Source organism: Aythya ferina, assembly GCF_964211825.1.
Source record: "Aythya ferina genome assembly, chromosome: 20".
In the NCBI taxonomy this organism is placed as follows: Eukaryota; Metazoa; Chordata; class Aves; order Anseriformes; family Anatidae; genus Aythya; species Aythya ferina.
In genome coordinates, this window is record NC_140318.1 from 6,293,312 (window position 1) to 6,303,534 (window position 10,223).

Consider the following 10,223-nt stretch of genomic DNA (forward strand, 5'->3'; position numbering starts at 1 on the left):
AAACCCAAAAGCTGTGCCGTGCCCGCAGCGGGCGGACGGCAGCTCGTGGCTGAGCTCCTGCCAGCAGGGTCATTTTGGAGATGTATTAACAGCACCAAAGCCCCGTTCAAGCCCAGCATCCATTACTGTTGTTTTCAGGAGCACACACAATTTGCCATCTGGCCTGGTATTCTTTATGCTCTGAGCTTGATGGAAAGCAACACAGCTCCGCTCGTTTCTGGGAGGCTGCTGCTGCTCTCACCAGGACCCGGGCTCAGCGCAGCTCCCCTGCCACCCGCGAGGTGCTGCTGGCCCTGCAGCCCTGTCCACGGCTCACGGTGCAAAATCAGCTCAATTTGGGACACTCCAAGAGCCTAAAATGAACAGAACAACTCTGGAAAAAGAAAGACGAGTGATGAAGCAAGGGAATAACGTGGTTCAGAGAGCAAACGCCCCTCCAGTGCCATCGTCTTTCTGCCCAAACCCCAGCAAACGTCTCACAGGTGCCCGGGGGGGGGTCCCAGCTCCTCGCAGCCCCAGCCCAAATGGGTGCCAGCCGTGCTGCTGGGCACAGAGCCGCTCGCTCTGACAGCCAGACATGGCCCTGCCGCTGCAAATTCATGAGAGCCGTGGCTGAGCTGCGAAAGAAGAGCCACCCTGGGAACCCGAAACAAATGTATTCCAGCAGCTGGTGATTAGGAAGAGGTTCGGATTAGATGTTAGGCGTTACGTGCATCTACACCAGCTCATGGCTCTGAATCCTCAAGCATCCTCCCCAGTAATCTTCTCTTCTTCTTTATATTGTTCTTTCAAGATTGATCGGCATTTTCTTTTCCCGGCACTTGAAATAAGAGGATAAAAACTTCAAGGCACTCTGGTAAAGACATTTATTTACCTGTTACCCTCTCTTTCTTCTCCGAGAAGCTCCCTTATGCCAGCTCCAGTCTCCTGGAACCAGGACAGCAGCAGGGCTGGAGCTTCCCACAGACCAGATGCACAGAGAGTAATCAGTGAGGCTCCCAGGGGAAAGGGGCTGGAGGGACGTGAGGGTGTCTGGTGCTTCCCCATTTTGGTGCTGAGCCCATCCTCACTGTTGGGAGCAGCAGGGGTGGTTCAGACACCTCCAGGCCGGGGTTCATTGTGAGTGAGTGCCATCTCCCCACCGCCCTCCTGCACACTGCCCCTAAGGGATTTCTTGTTTCCTTTCATTAGGCTACTCCGGGTAATTATTCCAAGAGCACTGTTAGGAGCTAAGAAGCAAGGCGCTGAGGAGATGGTGCCTCACAGCCTGAGCAGGGCTGGCAGGAGGCAGGATGGGGACCCAGGAGACAGGAGGAGGATGGTGGGGAGCAAGGGGGGGTCCCGCCAGCCTCCCCCAGCCCTTTTGGGGCACGGTCCTAACCCCAGGGGTGGGAAACATAGAGCTCAATGCGGAGCTGCCCCGCACAGCCCTCACTCATACCCTGCTGCATATGTCCTGACCCCGAGAACATCCATGAAGCCAAGGGGAGGGCACCAGCAAGACCTGACCAAAACCCAGCGAGGTTCGTGCAAAAATTAACCCTCAAAATAGCCCTGGGCTGGCACCCAAAATGATGCCCAGCCCCTGGGGACTCCAAACCAGACCAGGGCCACACCCTGCTGGTTTTAAGATGCCTGCCCTCCTCTTCCCCTCTTTCGTTATGCCTTGATCAGCAGCAGCTGCACCGAAATCCCTGAGGAGTTTTGCACGGAGCCCCTCTGTGGATGAGGCGAGGGAGGTGAGCAGCTCCATGCCATGCTGCCCCGGTGTTTGCCCAGCTCTGATTTATGTCCTCCCGCAGAGCCCAGCTCGTACAGCAGGGCCCAGCTCACAGCAGCAGTATTTCTCCCCATTCCTGAACCGTGGCCCATTTTGCAGCTAATAAATCCCCCCAGCAGCCTGCCAGGCTCCTCCTGTTCCACCCCAAAGAGGAGGAAAGGGAGGGGGGGAATAAAAAAAAAAAAAAAAAAGAAAAAAGCTGGCATCGCCATGGCAACCTGCTCCTTCCCGGAGCTGCGAAGCCTTTAGGTTCCCACTCCCCATTTATCAGCTGCACTCGATTAGGCAACGATGACAGTCGGCACCACTAAGTGTTGGGGTGTTGGGTGCTCTGGAGAGAGGTCACATTTCAAAGCACGCTGCAGGTTCTGCTCATCCCGCTGCTCTCCTGGGGGTGGCCCTGTGAGTTTTGGGAAGCCAGCCAGCCCAGGACAGTGTTGGACACTGCCTCTCCAAGCACACTTGTGCCAGGTGGGCTCTGGAGGTCCTTTGGTCAGCTTTGGCTGCAGACACAGCCCTCCCCAGAGGATGCTGGCTTAAATTGGCCACCGCACATTTGCCGCCTTGCTGGCGAGGTTGGCTGCCTCCTCTCCCCCCCTTGCTCGCTGCTAACCCACAGCTTGCTCATGGGATGAGGCTGCATGGCCCCGAGCACGCCATGGGCTGCCCAGCCCTGCCTCTGTCATGCGAGGACCGAACGCTGCCAAGGGCACGGCACGCTTCATTATGTCTCATTTACTGCTTATTACCAGCCTCGATCTGCAGAGAAAAGCCATCAGGGGTGAAGGGAGGTGGCTGTCCTGATCGAGCTGCATGGCTCTGGAGCACCCCGGGGTGTGAAGGGAGCAGGGCTGGGATCGGTGAGCCCAGCATCGCATCCCTCCTGCGGCCACCCGCCTGGGCACCGCCATCCCCGTGCCTCCTCCTGCCTGATCGTGCTCTCAAAGCACGGCAGATGGGCCTGCGCTGAAAGAAAATTGCTTCTGCTCCCCAGCTCGAGCAGCCCCATTTTATTTACTTATTTCCTACCCCAGCTATGCAAACGTACCTCCCCTCTCCACAACCAGATGGGCATTAACACCGAGCCCTGGCACGCTGGCGTGGCCACAGACAGCTGCCCAGAGCTCCCAGCCTCGCCGTGCTCACCTGGTTAATAAAACCAGGTCCCAGCACTCATTTAGGGGAACGAGATGCCAGCCGTGCCCTGCTCCTGCGGGCAGCGCCCCGGTGAGCACGGCTGGGGCTGGTGCTTGATGAGCTCTCCAGGGCGGGGAGCGCAGATGCCGCTTTTGGTGCCCCTCCAAGGCGGGCAGTGGGGTTTAGGTCTGGCCGCCGTTCAAGGGATGATCATTGTTTAATTGGTGGTTTAAGTGAGTGCAGAGCCTCGCTGCCTCCTGGCACCGGCATGCATTTTCGAACAAAGGTGCTGGACAAAAGCAAAACGCTGCGCTGAAAGGGGCCGAGCCCGCTGCAGGGTGCTGGGCATGGGCACGGCATCGCGCAGCATCCACCCGTCAACCTGGGGTGCTGGAGGAAAATCGGTGGTCTCCAGCTGTGGGATAATTCATCCAGTTTGTGCCGAGATCTGAAGGAAGCAGCAGCTTCCCCGCTTGCTCCACCCGGGGCATTTCTGGAGCACTCCTTTACTTCATTAGAGGTTTGACCAGACAACCCCCCTCACAGGTAAAAGCAACCAAATATTTCTCTCCTTCCCAGTGCTGGCCTTTGCCAGGGTTTTCTTTCAATGCAGCACTGCGGGGCGTCATTAACTCTCAGTGCACCTTCTCATTAGCCATTTGAGTTATCTTTCACCAGGAGGGAAACTGAGGCACGGGCAGCCCCTTCCCTGCTGCGAGCCTCCCCTTGCAGCGAGGGCACCACAGAGCAGCTCATCCCCGCGGCCCCTGCACGCCACCACCTCCCCGGGGCTCTTGCTAAATCAGATTAAAGAAGTGCTCCTGCAAACATGCCAATCATCAGACAACACGAAACAATAAAAGAAATAAAACACTCCAGCTACCAGCCCAAGCGCAAGCCTCAATTAGCAAATATATCAATCACTGATGACACCGATAGTGTCTGCACTGAGAGATTTACTGAAATGATCGGCAGATGCAGCACGGCTGCAGCCCTGCTGGGAACAGAGGCCCCAGGAGGTGCTGAGCCTCGGATGGATGGACCCAGAGTGGGATTGGATTTACAGAGTGCCCACGAGGATGCCCATGAGCCCAGGGGTCCTGGATAAAGCCCCCAGCCCAGCTCCAACCCTGCACTGCCCAGCCCCCTGCCCAGGAGGGGTTTTGTTTTGCAAAGCTCCCCCAAAAGCCTCGTGGATGGGTCCCGTCTGCTTGGTCCTGGCCCCAGTGTGTGGTGAGGGGCTAGTGGCCCCCTTCCAGTACCAGCATCCCCCCCCCCAGGCACTGGATAAATAGGGATTGGCCAAAGGCACTGGGACATGCACATTTATTTATGAATATTGTGAGATTACAGGCAGCTTACAGGCCCCCAGCTGTGATCAAACCCCACGGCAGCCACGGAGAGATAAAGGCGATGGCGTGTGCAACAGGAGCAGCACAGCCTCACCCCCAAAAATAAACCTCTGCTCTCCTCCTTTCCTCAGCCCTGAGATGCATGTCTTAGAATATATATATATATATAGTTTGTTTGCTTGTTTTAAAAGAAATTGTTGGATTTTACTCAAAGCCCCAACTGCAAACATCCCATTTTGGCAATCGATTTCACCAGTGGGAAGAATCAGAAAACCTGCTTCTCCTTGTCAAAAAAAGAAAAGAAAAAAAAAAAATAAAAAAGACAACTCTTTTGTTTGTTTGTTTTGTTTTGTGTTTTTTGTTTGTTTGTTTGTTTGTTGTGGAATTGGAAACCCCAGCATCTCCCACTGGAAAAAAAAAAAAATAAAATAAATCCGAGGAAATATTTGTTTCTTTTTGTTCTAATCCCTTCCCCAGCTCCCCAAGCAGACGTGAGGCTGGAGGGAAGGGGGATGCCCAGGAGGGGAGCACGGGGCAGCAGCTCCACCTGCACCCCGCAAGCACTCCCCGAGCTCCCCAGGCTGCAGGCAGCTCCCAGCCTGGCTGCTCTCACGTCGCAGCTTAAATTTGACCAAAGTTCAGAAAGTTGACTGTAAATTTGCCCTCGATTGTTGGTCTCATTAAACCTTCTCCAAGGAGGTGCAGCAATCAACAGAGAGAGGAATTATTTGAAGGAGGGTAACAAGAAGTAAAGCGTCCCCAGGAAACGAGAGGAGCTGGGATGTGAGGGGGTAGGCAGGATAAACTCTAGATGAGTAATTCATCCAAGGGTTTGTTTTCCTGAGCTGGAGGCCAGGGCTTGTTTCTGCAGCCTCCCGCAGGGCCTGATCCTGCTCGCATGTGCCCGCAGCTCTGCACCACCCCAGCTCACGCGCAGGCGCCGCGCTGCTGTGATCCCATTAACAGGCGGGCACAGCCTCTAAATTCCGGTTAATAAATACCTAATGAGAAGATGACAGCCACTTCTGGACCCTCAGCGGTCCCTTCGGTTATTCACCAGCTCGGAAAAGTACAGCTCAGCCTCAATAATTGATAGTGCATTAACGCAGAGCTGGGGGGCAGGAGCCCTGTTAATTACAGCTGGGCAGCACCAAATGCCACCAAGGTGCTGCTGGCACGGCTGGGACACGTCTGCTTTGGGGGTCTGGGGGCTCAGGAGGGGGCTACAGCGCTGTGCAATTAAAATGAGGGTGTTTGGGGAAATGTGACCCGATTGGAAGTGGGTCTGCAGGGCTCTGCTGCATTTTCCTGGCTCGGAGCAGGGCAGTGCTCTTCTGCACCGATTCATCGCCAGCAGCAGGTTGTTAGTTTTGTGCTGGGCTGGAAAGGCAGTGCTGAGGCTGGGGGGAAAGGGTCATTTGCAGAGGGGCTTCTCCAGAAAAGAAGAAAATGGGAAAAAGAAGGAGGGGAGCTGGGGAGGCACCAGGAGACGGAGCCCCCCCTGCCTGCCCCTCCAAGCTCCTGACAGCCTCAGCCCAGGGCTTCATCCACGCACCAGAAATGAGAGGAGAAATGTCCGTATTCGGGAGGAAGAGAGATGGCCCCTGAGTCTGTGAAGAGTTATAGAAAAAGCAATCTAAAAGTCATTGTAAATCCAATCACATTAAACCCTACACTTCAGAAATGTTCAGGCGTCTTCCTAAAGCCTCCCCCTGCTGCGGCAATGAATCTCGGGGTAATTTGCACAGCACCTGTCAATGAGACAATTTGCACCTTTCAGCAAGGTTTGGGGATGTTGCAGTCAATGGGATTGTCTGGAGCAAAGGGGGAGGGAGGGTGCAGAGGAGGAGAGATGGGAGATGAGCCCAGGGTGAGCCAGAGCTGCCTTGGGTGACCGATGGGCTCAGCCGGGCTGTGACGGATGCGTCCTGTCTGCCCCAGGAAAGCTTTCCTCCTTCTGCCACCAGGGAGGGCTTCTCGTGTAGCTCAGTGAGCAGAAAGCGGTTTTAGCAAGAAAAAATGGTGCTGCAGAAGCGGGGAGCTGGGAAGGAGATGTCTCACCACGTCCCTGTGGGTGCTGCTCCTCCAGCCCTCCTGCGTCCCCAGCGCTGTGTGCGTGCGCTCCCAGCCCTCCTCCTCCCCAGGGGGATCTGCCCAAAAAGCCAGCAGGCTCCTTGGAAAAACCAACCTCCATTTGAAGACGGAGAAGCACAGAGGAACAGAGATTAAGTGCCAGCAAAGGCTTCCCTCTGCATGCCCAAAGCATTGGCCGCGCCACCCAGCCCCATTTGCAGCACGCACCCATCCCTGCTGGCGAGGTGTCCTGGAAGAGAAGGATTTTCAGTAAGTGAGCTGTGCACAAGCACACGTGCACCCTCCAAAGATGCGGGAGTTATTAACGCATGTGCATGATAATGGCATTTCATCAGGAGCCCAGGAGCACCGCAGCCATCTGGCGCTGTGTTTAGCATCCGCGCTCGGAGCGCAGCCCGTGTCAGCGCGGAAAGCTTCCAGCTCAAAACAGGGTGGAGGTGATAATGGATTTTCAAAGAGACAATTATTCGCTGGCTCTGTCGTGACACACTGATCAACGGCAGATGTTTCCGCTGTATTCTGACCCGGTTTTGATCCTGAAAATGAGCGCGGGTTAGGCGTGCCTGCCTGGCTGGTCCACCCAGAGCCTGCAAAGCTAGGCTGGAGACCGCCCGCCTCTGCTTTTATTTGCAGGCTGGAAGGGAGAGGAGCCATCCAATAATCCTGGGGACCACAGTGGCACTGCTGGGGCCGATCCAACTGGATCAACTCATCGGCATGACGGCCAGAGCCATAATTTGACTTTTCATCCAGCAGGGCCCATTTCACATCTGGACTGAGGAGGTCTGTCCTGGCTTCACTGGGGATCAGCCTTTAACTAAGGGCTCTGGCTGGCTTCAAATATTTGCATCAGAGGCAGGGGAAGGCCCTGATCCTTCCCCTGGGAGGCAGGCGGGTGGCTGGGAGGGGAGCAACGAGGAGCTGCAAACAGTGCCTTCCAATTTCCTTCTCTCTGCTGTGTCTCTCTCCTAACCCAGCCGGGTATGTTCTCTCTCTGTCTTGGAAAAGCAGGGCCAGCAGTCGCTCCTCTCCCAGTAACCCTGCCTTCTTGCTTCCCCTGTGTGATGATGTTTGCTTGCTGCCCCTGTGTGAGCACCCCAAACTTGGCACAAAGCACCCCGAGCTCCACGCAGGCGTCCCAGAGGGTGCTTCCCCCCTACCTGCACCACGCGCCCTAGGAAGCCCATTCCCAAAATCCACACCTCCGAGAGCTGGATCAGGCCTGTGGCCGCTCCGGGGTGCTGCAGACCCCGCAGGCTGTCGTTTCGCTTGCTGCTGTGTATTCACTCGACATTAGCACCGGTTTTACATGGTTTTACGTGCTGGGAAGGCAGAGGTTCATGCATGCAGTTCAAGTGCTCCGTGCCCTTGAGCTGTCATTTGGGAGCGTTTGTGCAGCTGCAGAACCATACCCTGTTGCCCTGTGCTTTATGGAAGTCTTTCGGCTCTGTTTTCCTGAGACTGCAGTGGCAGCAAAAAAGACCCCAAAACGAGAGACCGGAGAGGGTTTCCCACCACCAATGCCCCCCAGCAATGCCTGGGAGCTTTGCTTTGGGACCGTAGCCTTGGGCTTTGCCTCCTTCTGCTGCCCCAGCCTGGGAGCTTGTAGGAAGGGAACTTGAAAAACAGAGTGAATTTTGAACATAAGGAAATTTGCCTAAAAAAGCAAACTCTAGCCCATCCCTGGGCATGCAGGAGCATGCAGAAGCATGTAGGGTCGTGCAGGAGCAAGCAGGAGCAATCATTCCTCCACTTGCTGCTGAGGCTCACTGCCTCTGTTCGGGTTGAGCATCTTTTGACCTGCAGAGGTGGGGACAGGAGATATTTTGCTTCCCTCTCTTGCCTCTGATGGCTGTGAGACTCTTTCCAGACCTCACCTGCAAAAAAAAAAATCAATGAACTAAAAACGGAAGCGCTGCTTTTGGGGTAACGTGCTGGTATTTCTGGTGTCTCCTCGTGTTCTTTGCCTCTTTGCTAGCAGCGCAACCAAGGGCTCTTGGGCTGGGCCCTGCAGAATAAAGACCTCTTGGCAAAAGGGAACAAAATGCTGCTCCACAACAGGGGTGACCCTACATGGGCTCTCCCTGGCTTCTCCATCCCATGGCAGAACTCCCCCCCCCCATGCTTTCCCATCACTTAATTACACCATGAGGACAGACGGAGCAACCCACTGGCTCAGCAGCTGCCAGCCCAGGCCTGGCACCCAGAAAGGGGCCAAAGGGGTCCCTCGGGCACTTCCCTGGGTTTCTCCATCCCAGCTGGGTGCCTGGGGCTGGCCCTGCATCCCCCAGCCCTGCAGGATGCCTCCTCCGGGTGGGCGCTTCCCCAATTCCCCCGGAGGCTCCGGTGGTGTGGGCGAGCAGATGCCTCCTGGCTCGGCGTCCTGCTAAATTACCAGCAGCTTTTTCCAGCACCAGCAAGCTGGCTGCCGAGCAGAGGCCCTGTTCCCAGAGCACGCCGTTCTGCTGGGCTTTAAAAACGCTTTTGCAGGGAAATGAAGGGCCTGCATCAGCTACAAGAACACATGTTTCAGGTTGCAGGACCCCGGAGCTTTATGCTAAGCGAGATGCGGAGAGCAAAGTGCTTCCCTGTGGGCCAAAAAGCCCTCTGACTTTCTGATGCAAAGGCACAGCTTCAGAAGGGGCATCTTGGCCAAAAATAGCCCCCCCAGCTCCTCTGTCCCCCCTCCATGGGCCCCAAGGCACCCCCTGAACCCTCTGAGCTGGAGCCTTCCCATTGTACCCCCCCACCTCTCCCCATCCCTGCCTCCACCTCTGTTCCCCAAAACTGGCACCAGTTTGGTTTCCAGTCCTGAAAAGCACTTGTCTTGTATGGGCTGGTGAATAATTTATAGTTTGCTCATCAGGAAAGGCAATTGGGAGCGTGGAAGGGGGGAAGAATAAATATATATTTATAAAAAATAGAAAAAGGTAAAAAAAATAAAATAAAATAACGCCCAAACCTACCTCATAAACTGTTCCTTTGATCTAATCCAGAATAAATTATACATAATGGAGCTGGTTGGTTTTGCTTGCCGACAGCATGAATAAAAAAAAATAAAAAAATATAGAAAGCAGGAAAGCAAGCCAAAGCATTTGGGCTAATAACAATGTGCTCAGTATATATGCTTCAGCTGGTATCACTTTGCAGCAGCCAGCTCAGATTTTCATGGGAAAGAAATCCATTTTTAAACCAGGGATGTGCTGCGCAGGTGATGAGCTGGTGGGAATGCTCTGCCATGGCTGAAGAGTCCCAGGAGAAAGTTTTTTGTTCTCCTGCAGGACCAAGAGATTCAGCAATGTCTTCGCTGAGGGATCCGGACCTTGTCTTTCAACATAACACCTCGCTGCAGGCCTTAGGGCAGGTGCATTTACCAACATTTTGAAACAAAGTCGATTCAAAAAAAAAAAAAAAAAAAAAAAAAAAAAAGCTTTCAACTTACAAAGCAGATCCGGGGGAAAGTTTTGAGGATTCCGCGTTATTTTCCCTAAGCCTTCACCCTCCCTTCTCTTCCTCCTCTCCTCCCACCCTCCTTCCCCTTCCTGCAGGAGGGAATATTGAGTGAGGCAGCCTCACAAAGCCGGTCTCTCACCAAGAGCTTAGCTCATTGCTCCGGGATGCAGATTCATCAAGAGCACAGTCCATAAAGAATTCCCATGTAGCTCCGGAGCTGGTTCAGTTTCAAAGGCTAATGGAAAATCACTACTGCTAAGAAGTCGGACTGCACGCCTGCACTGACTTTCTCAGGTGAGAAGGGTATTGACCAAACAGCCAATGCTCCAAAAATAAAAATATTCCCCTAGGCTGGCTTCAGCATGCAATTAAAAATCCCAGCAAAAAAAAAAAAATCCCAGAGCCTT

General features: G+C 54.4%; 1 long non-coding RNA gene across 1 annotated transcript; it reads right to left on the reverse strand.

The window, feature by feature from the left end:
* Positions 1 to 346: 346 nt before the first annotated feature.
* LOC311421791 lies at positions 347 to 1,601 on the reverse strand. Its single transcript, XR_014685004.1, has 2 exons — positions 1,442 to 1,601; positions 347 to 820 (listed from the first exon to the last, which is right to left on the reverse strand). It is a non-coding gene; the product is annotated as an uncharacterized lncRNA (long non-coding RNA).
* Positions 1,602 to 10,223: the final 8,622 nt, after the last annotated feature.